The sequence below is a fragment of the Salvelinus namaycush genome, chromosome 16, assembly GCF_016432855.1.
Source record: "Salvelinus namaycush isolate Seneca chromosome 16, SaNama_1.0, whole genome shotgun sequence".
NCBI classification, from domain to species: Eukaryota; Metazoa; Chordata; class Actinopteri; order Salmoniformes; family Salmonidae; genus Salvelinus; species Salvelinus namaycush.
The window spans coordinates 34,922,448-34,939,918 of NC_052322.1; positions in this window are offsets into that span (position 1 = coordinate 34,922,448).

Sequence of the window (17,471 nt, forward strand, 5' to 3'; positions counted from 1 at the left end):
CACGTTTTATAATCCGTACAGATGGTACCTTAGTGGAGTGGTTCCCAAACTGTTGGGGATAGGTCAGCAGGAGGGGTGCGGGGGTCCCCCCCAAATATAAAGGTGACATTTTGAAATTGCTGGAAGAGGGCCTGAGTGAAAAAGTTTGGGAACCCAAATCAAATAAAACATAAATGGTTAGCAGATGTTATTGCAAGTGTAGTGAAATTCTTGTGCTTCTCGTTCCGACAGTGCAGCAATATGTAACATGTAATCTAACAATTCCACAACAACGACCTAATACACACAATTCCAAGTAAAGGAATGGAATAAGAATATACACTACCGGTCAAAAGTTTTAGAAACAACTACTCATTCAAGGGTTTTTCTTCATTTTTACTATTTTCTACATTGTTCTAAAACTTTTCACCGGTAGTGTATACATATAAATATATGGATGAGCAATGACAGAGCGGCATAGGCAAGATGCAATAGATGGTATAAAATACAGTATATACATATGAGATGAGTGATGGAAGATATGTAAACATTATTCAAGTGATTAGTGATCCATTTATTAGTGGCCAGCAGACTCTCTGTGTTAGTGATGGCTGTTTAACAGTCTGATGGCCTTAAGATAGAAGCTGTTTTTTAGTCTCTCGGTCCCAGCTTTGATGCACCTGTGCTGACCTCCCCTTCTGGATGATAGCAGGGTGAACAGGCAGTGACTCGGGTGGTTGTTGTCCTTGATGATCTTTTTGGCCTTCCAGTGACATCGGATACTGTAGGTGTCCTGGAGGGCAGGTAGTTTACCCCCGGTGATGCGTTGTGCAGACCTCACCACCCTCTGGAGAGCCTTGTGGTTGTGGGAGGTGCAGTTGCCGTACCAGGCGGTGATACAGCCCGACAGGATGCTCTCAATCTGTAAAAGTTTGTGAGAGTTTTAGGTGACAAGCCAAATTGATTCAGCATCCTGATGTTGAAGAGGCACTGTGTGGGTGGACCATTTCAGTTTGTCCGTGATGTGTATGCCGAGGAACTTAAAACTTTCCACCTTCTCCACTGCTGTCCCGTCGATGTGGATAGAGGGGTGCTGCCTCTGCTGTTTCCTGAAGTCCACGATCATCTTTTTTGTTTTGTTGACGTTGAGTGAGAGGTTGTTTTCCCGACACCACACTCCGAGTGCCATCACCTCCTCCCTGTAGGCTGTCTTGTCGTTGTTGGTAATCAATCCAACTACTGTTGTGTCATCTGCAAACTTGATGATTGAGTTGGAGGCATGCTTGGCCACGCAGTCATGGGTGAACAAGGAGTACAGTAGGGTGCTGAACAGGGAGTACAGTAGGGTGCTGAGCGTTGAGGATCAGCGAAGTGGAGGTGTTGTTTCCTACCTTCACCACCTGGGGGCGGCCCGTCAGGAAGTCCAGGACCCAATTGCACAGGGCAGGGTTGAGACCCAGGGCCTCAAGCTTAATGATGAGCTTGGAGGGTACTATGGTGTTAGTCAATGAACAGCATTCTTACATAGGTATTCCCCTGCCTTTGTGTAAAGGGTCATTATTGAGGAAAAACAGAAGAGACCATACCAGAACATAAATAAAAGCTTACTATAAGGAAATTTTCCACAGTCTCTCTCCTGGTTTTCTATGAACAAGGTGGGATTACGTTGTGACCAGCCACTCAACAGCACCTCTCAGAAAAACATAACCCTCTCACTTTGTGTTTGTTGTTGGCTGGAGAGAGAGAGACTGCCTGCAGGTTAGACTGTGTGTGTGTGTGTGTGTGTGTGTGTGTGTGTGTGTGTGTGTGTGTGTGTGTGTGTGTGTGTGTGTGTGTGTGTGTGTGTGTGTGTGTGTGTGTGTGTGTGTGTGTGTGTGTGTGTGTGTGTGTGTGTGTGTGAGAAAGAGAGAGAGAGAGGGTGAGTGTGGCAGACATACCTGTCAGTGCCACAGCTGGTTCTCTCTGTGGCTGCAGGGCTCCGGCTGGAGCAGTGTGACACCCAGAATCACAGCCCTGCACCACAGGGCCTGGGGTCCCGACACACACACAGATGTATGCAAAAATAGAGCGCATTGGCCTGAGGTCCAAAGACACCTTCTCCTGGCCCTATCCCTTTCCACCTATCACAGTGAGGCACCACTACGTCCCCTCCCTTCTCCACACTGACCCCCCACTCTCCAGACAAAATGAAGACATAACACACCCATGACAACATTGGTAGCTAAGGCCCTTCCCTTTCTCTTTACACACACACCTGGATTGTCCCCCTTCCCTAGGCATTGTCACATCCTGATCTGTTTCACCTGTCCTTGTGCTTGTCTCCACCTCCTCCAGGTGTCACCCATCTTCCCAATTAAATACAGGGTATTTAAACCTGTGTTTTCTGTCTGTCTGTGCCAGTTCGTCTTGTATGTTCCAAGTCAACCAGCATGGTTTTCCCGTGCTCCTTCCTTTTCTATTCTCTTTTGCTAGTCCTTCCGGTTTTGACCCTTGCCTGTTTTCTGGACTCTGTACGCGCCTGCCTGACCATTCTGCCTGCCCTGACCTCGAGCCTGCCTGCCACACTGTATCTCCTGGACTCTGAACTGGTTTTGACCTTTTGCCTGTCCACGTCCATTCTCTTGCCTACCCCTTTTTGGATTATTAATAAATATCAAAGACTCAAACCATCTGCCTCCAGTGTCTGCATCTGGGTCTCGCCTTGTCGGCTGAAACTCAGCCTCCATAACCCCCTGCCATCCTTGTGACTGTCACCTCTCCTCTATGGATGCTACATGTCCCCTGTCACCGCCCACTCTCTCTGCTGGCACGGACAGCTTACGCACACACACCAACACACACATACTGTACATAAAACCAATTGCACCTACTAGAGAGGTAGTAGAAATGGAGGTCTGGATTACCATGGTTCTTGTCAGAAAACCTAAAACATCCACCAAAATATGTGGGTAAACTCACATGTGAACAGGACAGAACAGATGGCATGGCAATGGAAGGACTATCATCTTGAAGAAGAGTGAGAAACACAAGAAGAGTGAGAAACACAAGAAGAGTGAGAAACACAAGAGTGAGCAAAGGAGAAATATGAAACATAAATAAAGTTAATATTATTATACAGTGCATTTAGAAAGTATTCAGACCTCTTGAATTTTTCCACATTTTGTTACGTTACATCCTTATTCTAAAATTGATCAAATTAAATGTTTTCTTCCTCAATCTACACACAATACCCCATAATGACGAAGCGAAAACAGGTTTTTAGACATATTTGCAAATAAAAAACAGAAACCTTATTTACATAAGTATTCAGACCCTTTGCTATGAGACACGATATTCAGCTTAGGTGCATCCTGTTTCCATTGATCATCCTTGAGATGTTTCTACAATTTGATTGGAGTCCACCTGTGTTAAATTCAATTGATTGGACATGATTTGGAAAGGCACACACCTATCTATATAAGTCCCCACAGTTGACAGTGCATGTCAGAGCAAAAACCAAGCCATGAGGTCGAATGAATTGTCCATAGAGCTCCAAGACAGGATTGTGTCGAGGCACAGATCCAAAACATTTCTGCATCATTGAAGGTCCCCAAGAACACAGTTGCCTCCATCATTCTTAAATGGAAGATGTTTGGAACAACCAAGACTCCTAGAGAGCTGTCCGCCTGGCCAAACTGAGCAATCGGGGGAGAAGGGCCTCGGTCAGGAAGGTGACCAAGAACCGACGGTCACTCTGACAGAGCTCCAGAGTTCCTCTGTGTTGATGGGAGAACCTTCCAGAAGAACAACCATCTCCACAGCACTCTACCAATCAGGCCTTAATGGTAGAGTGGACAGACGGAAGCCACTCCTCAGTAAAAGGCACATGACAGGCAAGACTCTCAGACCATGAGAAACAAGATTCTCTGGTCTGATGAAACCAAGTTTGAACTCTTTGGCCTGAATGCCAAGCGTCACGTATGGAGGAAACCTGGCACCATCACTACGGTGAAGCATGGTGGTGGCAGCATCATGCCGTGTGGGTGTTTTTCAGCGGCAGGGACTTGGAGACTAGTCAGGTTCGAGGGAAAGATGAACATAGCAAAGTACAGAAAGATCCTTGATGAAAACCTGTTCCAGAGCAACCTCAAACTGGGGTGAAGGTTTGCCTTCCAACAGGACAACGACCCTAAGCACACAGCTAAGACAACACAGGACAAGTCTCTGAATGTCAGAGCCCGGACAGAGCCAGAGCCCGGACTTGAACCCGATCACACATCTCTGGAGAAACCTGAAATAGCTGTGCAGTGACGCTCCTCCATCCAACCTGACAGAGCTTGAGAGGATATGCAGAGAAGAATGGGAGAAACTCCCCAAATACAGGTGTGCCAAGCTTGTAGCGTCATACCCAAGAAGACTCGAGGCTGTAATCACTGCCAATGGTGCTTAAACAAAGTACTGAGTAAAGGGTCTGAATACTTGTAAATGTGATGTTTCAGTTTTGCTGCACAAATTTGCAACAATTTCTAAAAACCTGTATATGCTTTGTCATTATGGGATATTGTGTGTAGTTTCGTGAGGAACAGTTTTTTTTAATCCGTTTTAGAAAAAAGCTATACCGTAACAAAATGTGAAAAGTCAAGGGGTCTGAATACTTTCCGAATGCACTGTGTATGGTGACTTTTATTGCATTCATTTTGGGTATTCAGAAGAAAAGAGCATTGAAACACACACACACCGACTATGGATGTGAGGACTGAGCGGTACTATTAAATGGATTCTGCCTGTCTCCATCAGTCGGTACCTTCATCTCGTCAAGGGAGATCCTCAGTGTGTGTGCCCAAGCAGGGTGAACTCTCTGTGGAGAGAATGCCTCAGGCAGTGCCGCTCCCCATCCCCATGCTCTTCTCTTCCTTTGAGATGGCAGAGCCAGGGAATAAAGGTGATATGGGCCTATTGGAGAAAGAGACATTCACTGCTGTAATGATGATCGCTACAGAGTGATTCATTTGTATCTCAGATGCGAAGCAGCATCCACTGACAGTTAGTTCAGTCATAGTTCTCCCAGTCCCATTTATTTAAGCTTGAAAGATTCACATTGTTCCTATTTTCATTCATTTCTGTCATATTAACATATATTTACAACGTTTTCTTTTAAGACTAATAAGACCGTATTGTGTCTATAATAAGAGTATTATTTAGACGTGTGTACTTATTATCTCCAAGTGCAAAAGGTCAGCTAATAGATAAATATTTCATTAATAATGTGCTATATTGATAGTCTAGTTTTTTATGAGCTAGATAACTAAGTGTTGGTGAAAATGGAACAATACTATCATGTATTATGCTGACATTTCCACAAACATTAGAAACTGTAGTCAATTTAAAAAATGAAGTAAACAGGTTGACAGGAGAAATAAAACTGTGTTTTGACTGTGGCTGTCAGGGGAGGTTGACTTCTCCATCTCTTTAACGTTTTAAGAGTAAGTAACTGGTTGCCCTGTTGGCCCTGCCTAGTATGTGTGTGCGTTTACTGGAGTGATCAACTTCTGCTAAATATGAATTACTAGTGCGGGTGCCCTTTCTATTGAGTCCCTTTAGTATAAACATTCATTATGGCTCGTTTCCTCCTTTGTAGCTTCATCATCATTATTCCACCACATCCCCTTGAGGAGAGGGGGAGCTGAGGCCGGGACTGGGGCTGGACCGGGATGGAAAACACACACACACACACACACTTGGAAGCGGAGCACCCAGACATGGGAATACACACAAGTGATATTTGTGCGCGGAGATCAAAAAGCATTTACCTTTAGATGTTTCCGGATATAAATATTCAATGTCCTTATTTAAATCTAATTTGGGTCTACTTGTCTCAGGGGTCTTTTCAACAGTACCTGTTGCCTGAGGCCACTGCTGGTTGACAGCCAAACGTTAGTAAAGAGAGAGGAGGGAAAAGAGAGGGGAGTCTGGGGCTGCTGGAGATGTGAGCAGAGTGGGTTGCTGTGTGAAGCCAGGGAGGGCTGAAAAAGACATGAGTGGAGGGCTGGAAGAGAGGGATGGAGGGGTGGAACAGGGATGGATTGGGCTATTTAACCTCCTCGTGTGCATATGCAAACAGAATCAGAGAGTTTATTAGTAACTCTGGAAACAATAAACAAATGGAAGCAAGGCTTAATAAACTATTCATTATAAGTGTACATACTATTGATAAATGATTGTTTCAGCATTTATAAACCTTCATGAGCTTTATAAGCAAACATGTCTAATCAGTAGTGGCAGTATGAACACATGAACAATCACTTGAGTATGACTGACAGTGGTCTAATACTTTCACTATTTAAACATTGTTCTGTGACTATTTCTGATTTTCTGTCATTGCAAAACTGAGCATATGACAACCCACTGCCCAAGGCAACACACCATTTTGTTTTATAAAATTAGATTTCATCAACATTTGTTATGATGAGTTTCACTCTGTTACAGAACAAAGACTTTGACCATTCACTTGGCAAAAATGAGAAAAGCTGCTCTCTATCACCCCCTTCTCTCTCTTTCTCTCTCTAGCTCTCTCTATCTCTCTACCTCACCATCTCCCCTCTCTCTCCCCCTCTCTCCCCCTCTCTCCCCCCCATCTCTCTCCCTCTCTTTCTGCAGGGAATGTGGTGATGATAGGGTGTGTTTCTTTCTTTGTTGTTCCATCTCAGACAAAGCCCATTGAATAGTGAGTGAACAATAACCTGAAGTCATGCAGCCTCTGGCTCTTGGGTGTGTTGGATGACCAAACAGACAAATACAGTGAAAGAGACATATATATATATATGGACAATATACATTGCATATACAGTATCATCAACAATATTAAAATCAATTAATCAATTTTCATTCACCTATATTTCAGCCCCATTTACATCCTGGCATTTGAACAGTTGAGTCGGGCCCAGAAACTCTAGCCACTAGCCAGGTGGGTAGATGATAATAGGGCCCCTGATGGTAGCAGGAAACCAACCCCTGGGTGGGAAGGCATTCACTGAAATGTAAAGAGTTAGAGCAGGGTAGATTATCTCACATACACACAGGCACGCACACACACACACACTGTCCTCATCTGGCCACAGAGCTGACAGTGGTGTATGTTATTAATGGGCAGGTGTGGGACCTGTCCCGAAGGGTTCCATTAAAATGGTGCCCCTCTCATTGCCAGTACCATTTGCTCTTTATATTTAACAGAGGCCATATGTCTAGCAGGATGCAAACAGCTGACAGGGTTTAATTGAAAGAAATATACATATCTGGCGGCGTGTGTGTAAGAGGGAAAGAGAAGGGATGAGGGAGAGAGAAGGGATGAGGGAGAGAGAAGGGATGAGGGAGAGAGAAGGGATGAGGGAGAGAGAGGGGCAAAGGGATTTTGTTTGGGCATCAGGGAATCACTCTGAGGGGTCAAGTATGAATTAGAGATAGAGGGAGAGAGAAAGACAAAGAGAGACAGAGTTGGACAAAGGGACAAGGACACTGTGTTCAGAGCAGTGGAGGCTCCTCAGAGGAGGAAGGGGAGGACCATCCTCAGTGAATTTCAGAAAAATTTAAATTGTGAAACAAAAAAAGGTATCCTTTTTAGATAAAACTATACTAAATATATTCACGTCCCCAAATAATTTATTAAAACACACTGTTTTGCAATGAAGGTCTACAGTAGCCTCAACAGCACTCTCTTGGGTAGCAAGCACCATGGTGTAGCCAGAGGTCAGCTAGTTTCCGTCCTCCTCTGGGTACATTGACTTCAATACAGAACCTAGGAGGCTCATGGTTGTCACCCACTTTCATAGACTTACACAGTAATTATGATGAATTTCAGAGGACGTCCTCCAACCTATCAGAGCTCTTGCAGCATGAACTGAGATGTTGTTCACCCAATCACAGGATCAGAGAATGAATCTAGTACTGAATGCATAAGCTACAGCTAGCTAGCACTGCAGTGCTTAACATGTGGTGAGTAGTTGACTCAAAGAGAGAGAAAGACAATAATTGAATAAAAAATTAAGGAGAAGTGAGAGAGAGAAAGCTATATTTTGTTGCATTTTTTTTCACTTTCACTTTTACTTAGCTAGCTAATGCAGCTAGCTAGTTTAGCCTACTCAAACAGCTGGCTCAAACAGAGAGGGATGCTATGTTAGCTAGCTGGCTAAGGCTATCCAACACTGGAACTCTTCCAAGTCAAGCTTTTGGTTTCATTACTTTATTGCCAGCCTGGCCCGCCGATGTAACAGCTAAGCTGCTTGCTGTATACTGTACTGCATGAATGTAGCGGGTTTACTAATGCGTTAGTTCTAGTAGATATGTTGACTATGACGTTAGCTAATATGGTGACAACGATGTAGGCTATGTGTAGCGGTTAGCGGTTATGATTGTAGCTGTTGTAGGGAAAAGGGAAAAGGTGAGAAGAGGAGTGCACGTAGATACGAGAGGGAATTATACAACGAGCAAAGTGATCATGCTGTTCGTATGTAGCTGCTTTGAAAGTGAACTGTGTGTGTGTGTGATCAGGGGTGTATTCATTTAGCCGATTCTGTTAAAAACATTTCTCAAACGGAACGAAATGGGGCTAAACATACATTAATTTGTCAAATAGAAACTTTTGTTTGCAACTGTTTAAACTAATGATTACACCCTAGATCAGGGAAAAGTGTGCAAGGCGGTATTGAATGTGTCACTGTCTGTCACCGTGATTACATCAATTTGTCTCTCGAACCTGTGTACATACGTTGTAGCAACCTTATGATGGGTATAGGGAAAAATTGAATATCATGTAGTAGCCTAAATCTATCAATGTTACATTGAGCTGGGTGAATGGCATATGAATGACAATCATCCAATATGCTGTTATAGAAATAAGGCAATGCTCATACAAATTAATTGTCCTCCCTAATCTTAAAAGACATCGACCACCACTGAGAGGGAGAGAGAGAGGGAGAGAGAGAGAGGGAGAGAAAGGGACAGGGACACCCCTGTGTTCAGAGAGAGAGAGAGAGAGACCACTGTGTTCAGAGAGAGAGAGCGAGAGAGAGAGAGGGACACCACTGTGTTGAGAGAGAGAGGGACACCACTGTGTTCAGAGCGAGAGAGCGAAAGAGAGAGACGGACACCACTGTGTTCAGAGAGAGAGCGAGAGAAAGAGAGAGAGAGCGAGAGAGAGAGGGACACCACTGTGTTCAGAGAGAGAGCGAGAGAGAGAGAGAGAGGGACACCACTGTGTTCAGATAGAGAGAGAGAGAGAGAGGGACACCACTGTGTTCAGAGTGTGAACTTCATGTTCCATCTCCCTTCACAGGGACAGTAGAGACGCTGTCATCCACATTGCCAAATTACAACAAATCACAAGCGGCAGTGGGCTGATTTAGACAGGAGGCGACTAAGATCAACTGAGAGAGAGCATGGGGTAGGCTAGGCACATAAATTAAAGGCCTTATTCAATCAAATAACCCAGTAACGAGATCAAGAGGAAACGTAAAACATCTTGCTGTGCATCTTTGTAGCCTATTCATGTACTCACCAACACAATGCATAGCCGACTGTGCCAACCAAGAAGACATTTGACTAGGTATCATTTCATAAACCCTTTCTCGCTGTGCTGAAATCACATTATTTCTGACATAGGCTATCCCGGTAATGTTTTCGTTCTATCAGGCTGCAATGTCTAAAATTAAGGAAATCCCTAACTCCAGGCTAACAGGCGCAACGCAATTAGTGTTTAAACCATGTCAATGGCCTTCCAATACAAAGAGTCTCAGAGGACTTCTGGACGTCGAAGACCTTCTGCTCTGTTACCAGTGAATGATTAATCCTCCACAACACAGTGCTCGGTCGTTAACTAGGTCTTTATGTCATTAGTTAGTGCTAATATACTCCCTATTCCTTTCAAAGATGCTAACTGGTGTTCTGCTAATTAGCATTCCAAACAGGGGATGAGGAGAGGGAGTGAGAGACTGAGAGAGATTGGTAGAGAGAAAGGGGGATACAGTAGAATAGGCCCTCCACCACGAAGGCAGGACATCCGATGAAACGGCGACACGGTGACATTGTCATTAACTTGATGTTAATTACGAATGAATGGGGCTATTTCATTTACAAGTATCTCTAGCTCTGTGATGAGGCCCTCCTATAATAGGTTACTCTAGCGAGACCCTCCTGTATTAGGTTACTCTAGCGAGACCCTCCTATAATAGGTTACTCTAGCGAGACCCTCCTATAATAGGTTACTCTAGCGAGACCCTCCTATATTAGGTTACTCTAGCGAGATCCTCCTGTATTAGGTTACTCTAGCGAGACCCTCCTATATTAGGTTACTCTAGCGAGACCCTCCTATATTAGGTTACTCTAGCGAGACCCTCCTGTATTAGGTTACTCTAGCGAGACCCTCCTATATTAGGTTACTCTAGCGAGACCCTCCTGTATTAGGTTACTCTAGCGAGGCCCTCATATAATAGGTTACTCTAGCGAGACCATCCTATAATAGGTTACTCTAGCGAGGCCCTCCTATAATAGGTTACTCTAGCAAAACCCTCCTATAATAGGTTACACTAGCGAGGCCCTCCTATAATAGGTTGCTCTAGCGAGGCCCTCCTATAATAGGTTACTCTAGCAAGACCTACCTATAATTTGTTACTCTAGTGAGACCCTCCTGTAATAGCTTACTCTAGCGAGACCCTCCTATAATAGGTTACTCAAGCGAGACCCTCCTGTAATAGGTTACTCTAGCGAGACCCTCCTGTAATAGGTTACTCTAGCGAGACCCTCCTATAATAGGTTACTCTGGCGAGACCCTCCTATAATAGGTTACTCTAGCGAGACCCTCCTATAGTAGGTTACTCTAGCGAGACCTACCTATAATTTGTTACTCTAGCGAGACCCTCCTGTAATAGCTTACTCTAGCGAGACCCTCCTATAATAGGTTACTCTAGCGAGACCCTCCTGTAATAGGTTAGTCTAGCGAGACCCTCCTGTAATAGGTTACTCTAGCGAGACCCTCCTATAATAGGTTACTCTAGCGAGACCCTCCTGTAATAGGTTACTCTAGCGAGACCCTCCTATAATGGGTTACTCTAGCGAGACCCTCTTGTAATAGGTTACTCTAGCGAGACCCTCCTATAATAGGTTACACTAGTGAGGCCCTCCTATAGTAGGTTACTCTAGCGAGGCCCTCCTGTAATAGGTTACGCTAGCGAGGCCCTCCTATAGTAGGTAACTCTAGCAAAGCTTTCCTATAATATGTTACTCTAGCAAGACCCTCCTATAATAGGTTACACTAGCGAGGCCCTCCTATAGTAGGTTACTCTAGCGAGGCCCTCCTATAATAGGTTACACTAGCGAGGCCCTCCTATAATAGGTTACTCTAGCGAGGCCCTCCTATTATTGGTTACTCTAGCGAGACCCTACTGTAATAGGTTACTCTAGCGAGACCCACCTATAATAGGTTCCTCTAGCGAGGCCCTCCTATAATAGGTTACTCTAGCGAGGCCCTCCTATAATAGGTTACTCTAGCGAAGCCCTCATATAATAGGTTACTCTAGCGAGGCCCTCCTTTAGTAGGTTACTCTAGCGAGACCCTCCTATAATAGGTTACTTGAGCGAGACCCTCCTACAGTAGGTTACTCTAGCAAGACCCTCCTATAATAGGTTACACTTGCGAGACTTTCCTATAATAGGTTACTCTAGCGAGACCTTCCTATAATATGTTACTCTAGCGAGACCCTCCTATAGCAGGTTACTCTTGCGAGACCCTTTTCTAATAGGTTACTCTAGCTAGGCCCTCCTATAATTGGTTACTCTAGCGAGTCCCTCTTATAGTAGGTTACTCTAGCGATACCTTCCTATAATAGGTTACTCTAGCGAGGCCCTCCTATAATAGGTTACTCTAGCAAGACCCTCCTATAATATGTTACTCTGGCGAGACCCTCCTATAATTGGTTACTCTAGCGAGTCCCTCCTATAGTAGGTTACTCTAACGAGACCTTCCTATAATAGGTTACACTAGCAAGACCCTCCTATAATAGGTTACTCTAGCAAGACCCTCCTATAATATGTTACTCTGGCGAGACCCTCCTATAATTGGTTACTCTAGCGAGACCCTCCTATAATAGGTTACTCTAGCGAGACCCTCCTATAATAGGTTACACTAGCGAGACCCTCCTATAATAGGTTACTCTACCGAGACCCTCCTATAGCAGGTTACTCTAGCGAGACCCTCCTATTATTGGTTACTCTAGCAAGACCCTCCTGTAATAGGTTACTCTAGCGAGGCCCTCCTATAATAGGTTACTCTAGCGAGACCATCCTAGAGTTGGTTACACTAGCGAGACCCTCTGATAGTAGGTTACTCTAGCGAGGCCCTCCTATAATAGGTTACTCTCGCGTGGCCCTCCTATAATAGGTTACTCTAGCGAGACCCTCCTATAATAGGTTACTCTAGCGAGGCCCTCCTATAATTGGTTACTCTAGCGAGACCCTCCTATAATAGGTTACACTAGCGAGGCCCTCCTATAGTAGGTTACTCTAGCGAAGCCCTCATATAATAGATTACTCTAGCTAGGCCATCCTTTAGTAGGTTACTCTAGCGAGACCCTCCTATAATAGGTTACTCTAGCGAGACCCTCCTATAATAGGTTACTCGAGCATGACCCTCCTATAGTAGGTTACTCTAGCGAGGCCCTCCTATAATAGGTTACTCTAGCAAAGCCCTCCTATAGTAGGTTACACTAGCGAGGCCCTATAATAGGTTACTCTAGCGAGGCCCTCCTATAATAGGTTACTCTAGCGAGGCCCTCCTATAATAGGTTACTCTAGCGAGGCCCTCCTATAATAGGTTACTCTAGCAAGACCCTCCTATAGTAGGTTACTCTAGTGAGACCCTCCTATAATAGGTTACTCTAGCGAGGCCCTCCTATAATACGTTATTCTAGCGAGACCCTCCTATAATAGGTTACCCTAGCGAGACCCTCCTATAATAGGTTACACTAGCGAGGCCCTCCTATAATAGGTTATTCTAGCGAGGCCCTCCTATAATAGGTTACTCTAGCGAGACCCTCCTATAATAGGATACTCTAGCAAGACCCTCCTGTAATAGGTTACTCTAGCGAGACCCTCCTGTAATAGGTTACTCTAGCGAGACCCTCCTATAGTAGGTTACTCTAGCGAGACCCTCCTGTAATAGGTTACTCTAGCGAGACCCTCCTGTAATAGGTTACTCTAGCGAGACCCTCCTGTAATAGGTTACTCTAGCGAGACTCTCCTGTAATAGGTTACTCTAGCGAGACCCTCCTGTATTAGGTTACTCTAGCGAGACCCTCCTATAATAGGTTACTCTAGCGAGACCCTCCTAGTTACCTACAGGTCCCATTGAAGGCCAGAAGATGTGGGGGAGGATCCTCTTGTGGGCCACCCGTCATGATTATATCTGAGTAAGCTGCTTGACCTCTGCCATTTCGTGACAATATGAGTCTACCCATCTTAAAATGACGACGGTGTTCCGACCTCCCCTGTCCCCACCCTTCATAACTACAGACTGTCAAGTCCAGTTAGATCAGAGGTCTCACAGGAAAGGAGACAAGAAAAGGTAACTGTCTTCAGACTATTTGAGGCATGGTGTAAAGTGCATTTCCTGTTTGCCTTCCATATGACATCTGTAGTCTTCAGATTGTGTTGCAGGTGTAAAAGAAAACCAAATCATCAACAGTGTAAAACTTTTATACATTTATAACAACTACATTGCCTAAAAACCCGCAACTCCCTGCTCCAGCAATCATAAAACTATGAATTCTATGTTGCCTATCGACTTCTAACTACAGAACTCAATGGCTTCAACCACAACCATCCAATCCTTGGTCTCTGACTCCCCCCCCCCCCCACACACACACCACCCCACCATCCATTGCCCCTGTCACGGTCACAAGCCACCGGTCTCCATAGTAACCTGAGCCTTTGGTCCCTTGAGAGTGGTGTTGTTGGGTTGGGTTGACTGGCGTCTGGCCGTTCACACGTGGGGCTGTGCCAGCTAACCAACATGGCATACAGCGTCCTGCCATATGGTGCCACCCCATACATACCACCAGCCTGGCTGAGGCTGGGCCTGAAGAGAGGGAAGGGGAGTGTGAATGGGAGAGACCTGCCTGCACCAGTAGCCACTCCACAGCTGAGGCACAGAGAGATCTGGTGATGGTTGTTTGAGAGCACATGGTGCTATAAGGTGCATGTTGCTTTTCTGTTGTTTTACTATTGCTCATCAGTTATAACAACATTTTGTGTATGTACAGTTTCTACAACAAGTATGGTAAGTAAGAAAGTACAAAAAACAGAATCATTCTGAAACATCTTTGGAGTGGCCATGATACAACAAAAAGGAAAGAAAAATCTGATTGCACAGACTTGTTCCTCACCAATCTTAAAGAAATACGTAAACACACACTGGTATTTCTTCTTTCTAAAGTAAAGCAAAATAATAACTGTGCTGCCTTTTTCCAATGAGCAACTTTGTGTCTGATTCTAAGCACAGTGCTGCCCCTGTGTGGTAGCAGGTGAAAGTACATGTCAAACAAACCACATCACTCAACCTAAGGAAAGAATGGTCAAACAACTCACTACAGATGACAAAATAGTTATTTATTTCAAGTTCAATAAAATAAGCTTACAAATACAACAGATCTTTGAAGCAATAGAATACAGCATTTATTTTGCATAAACATGTTGCAATCTTTTTTTTTTATATATATATATAATTAAAATACATATCTTACGTTATCTTATCAAAAATAATCGTTAGTACGCTTTAGCAGGAAGCCATACAGCTTGGTGACATGTTGGTGGGCGGAAGCATAAAGTCAGAAATCTATGGTTCTAAATCTAAGTCTCTGGGCAGAACTATACAGCTGCGTTGTGTTACTGTGTTTTAGAAAATGACACATTAGAAGCAAAACAAAGGACGGCATATGAGAGTGGGTTGGGATCAATTCACTATCTAAAATCCATTTCAAGAAAATTAAAAATCCTGATTGGGATGCCATTTTTCTATTAGAATTTCAATTCACTCACTGATTGTACTGAATTCCTACTGGATGGACATCAACTCTGATTTTACAAAAATCAGACAAGCAATGAAGGCATTTCAAAACAATCATCAGCTAAGGCAAGTTAAATGAAAAGAGCTTTAGAATAAAGTCATCTCAGCCAGCATCTGTACTCTAAAATGTTGGGGATTTAGTTTACAAAAAAGTAAACAAACAGACCACAAATTGGTCAGAGAAAGAATGGCAGAGCTTTTGTACAGTAACCTGTCACTAATATGTGCGTTGCCTTTTGTATGCTAAGTCTTAAGGTATAAAGCAGTTATATATGTGAGTTTACTTCATATATGCATCTACAGGTAAACACTGATTATGCTTTCAGTAACAAGAACATTTCTATCAAAAGTTCTAAAACAGAACTCTGATTCGCCATCCTGTTTGACCTTATCGTGACCGGACTGTAATCAAGGCCGTAGTTTCCCAGAATTCAGCTGCCCAGGAGCCTTTATTCTAGCATCAGTGGACTTCACTGATCGGTTCTCCAAGTATACCCCAGACTACAATACCACTGAGGTCAATGCCAACATCACCCAGGCATTGTACACATTACTTTTTAAAGACATTCTGCCTTCAGACAACTTTCAATGGGTTTAGCTTAAGAGCCTATGTGCCCACTCATAATCAACTAGAATAATAAGAAGACAGATGATTCAAATCATTATACTGGATAGGGTAAGAAAAGAGTAGATGAACTTAAGACTCTTTTTCTTATTCATTCAGCGAATGATCAGCAATTGGTAAAGCATTTGGTGACATGAAACAATATCAGTGAAATTAGTGCCTTCACTTACATTACAACAATTGATAAATAGTGACTTTGAAACAAATGCGAAGGTGCATAAAGATGGTCACCATGTACTAACCACAAATTCCACCATCTTGAATCATAAATGCATTTGAAGTCGGAAGTTTACATACACTTAGGTTGGAGTCATTAAAACTCGTTTTAAAACCACTCCACAAATTTCTTGTTAACAAACTATAGTTTTGGCAAGTCGGTTAGGACATTTACTTTGTGCATGACACAAGTCATTTTTCCAACAATTGTTTACAGACAGATTATTTCACTTATATCACAATTACAGTGGGTCAAAAGTTTACATACACTAAGTTGACTGTGCCTTTAAACAGCTTGAAAAATTCCAGAAAATTATGTCATGGCTTTAGAAGCTTCTGATAGGCTAATTTGACATCATTTGAGTCAATTGGAGGTGTACCTGTAGGTGTATTTCAAGGCCTACCTTCAAACTCAGTGCCTCTTTGCTTGACATCATGGGAAAATCAGAAGAAATCAGCCAAGACCTCCACAAGCCAAATAAATTGTAGACCTCCACAAGTCTGGTTCATCCTCGGAAGCAATTTTCAAACGCCTGAAGGTACCACATTCATCTGTACAAACAATAGTACACAAGAATAAACACCATGGGACCACGCAGGCGTCATACCGCTCAGGAAGGAGTTCTGTCTCCTAGAGATGAACGTACTTTGGTGCGAAAAGTGCAAATCAATCCCAGAACAACAGCGAGGACCTTGTGAAGATGCTGGAGGAAACAGGTACAAAAGTATCTATATCCACAGTAAAACAAGTCCTATATCAACATAACCTGAAAGGCCGCTCAGTAAGGAAGAAGCCACTGCTCCAAACTGCCATAAAAAAGCCAGACTACGGTTTGCAACTGCACATGGGGACAAAGATCGTACTTTTTGGAGAAATGTCCTCTGGTCTAATGAAACAAAAATAGAACTTTTTGGCCATAATTACCATCGTTATGTTTGGAGGAAAAATGGGGAGGCTTGTAAGCCGAGGAACACCATCCCAACCGTGAAGCACGGGGGTGGCAGCATCATGTTGTGGGGTTGCTTTGCTGCAGGAGGGACTGGTTTACTTAACAAAATAGATGGCATCAAGAGGAAAGGAAAATTATGTGGATATATTGAAGCAACATCAAGACATCAGTCAGGAAGTTAAAGCTTGGTCGCAAATGGGTCTTCCAAATGGACAATGACCCCAAGCATACATCCAAAGTTGTGGCAAAATGGCTTAAGGACAACGAAGTCAAGGTATTGGAGTGGCCATCACAAAGCTCTGACCTCAATCATATAGAAAATGTGTGTGCAGAACTGAAAAAGCGTGTGTGAGCAAGGAGGCCTACAAACCTGACTCCGTTACACCAGCTCTGTCAGGAGGAATGGGACAAAATTCACCCAACCTATTGTGGGAAGCTTGTGGAAGGCTACCCAAAATGTTTGACCCAAATGAAACAATTTGAAGGTTATGCCTAATACTAATTGAGTGTATGTAAAACTTCTGCCCCCCTGGGAATGCGATGAAATAAATAATAGCTGAAATAAATCATTCTTTCTAGTATTATTCTGACATTTCACATTCTTAAAATAAAG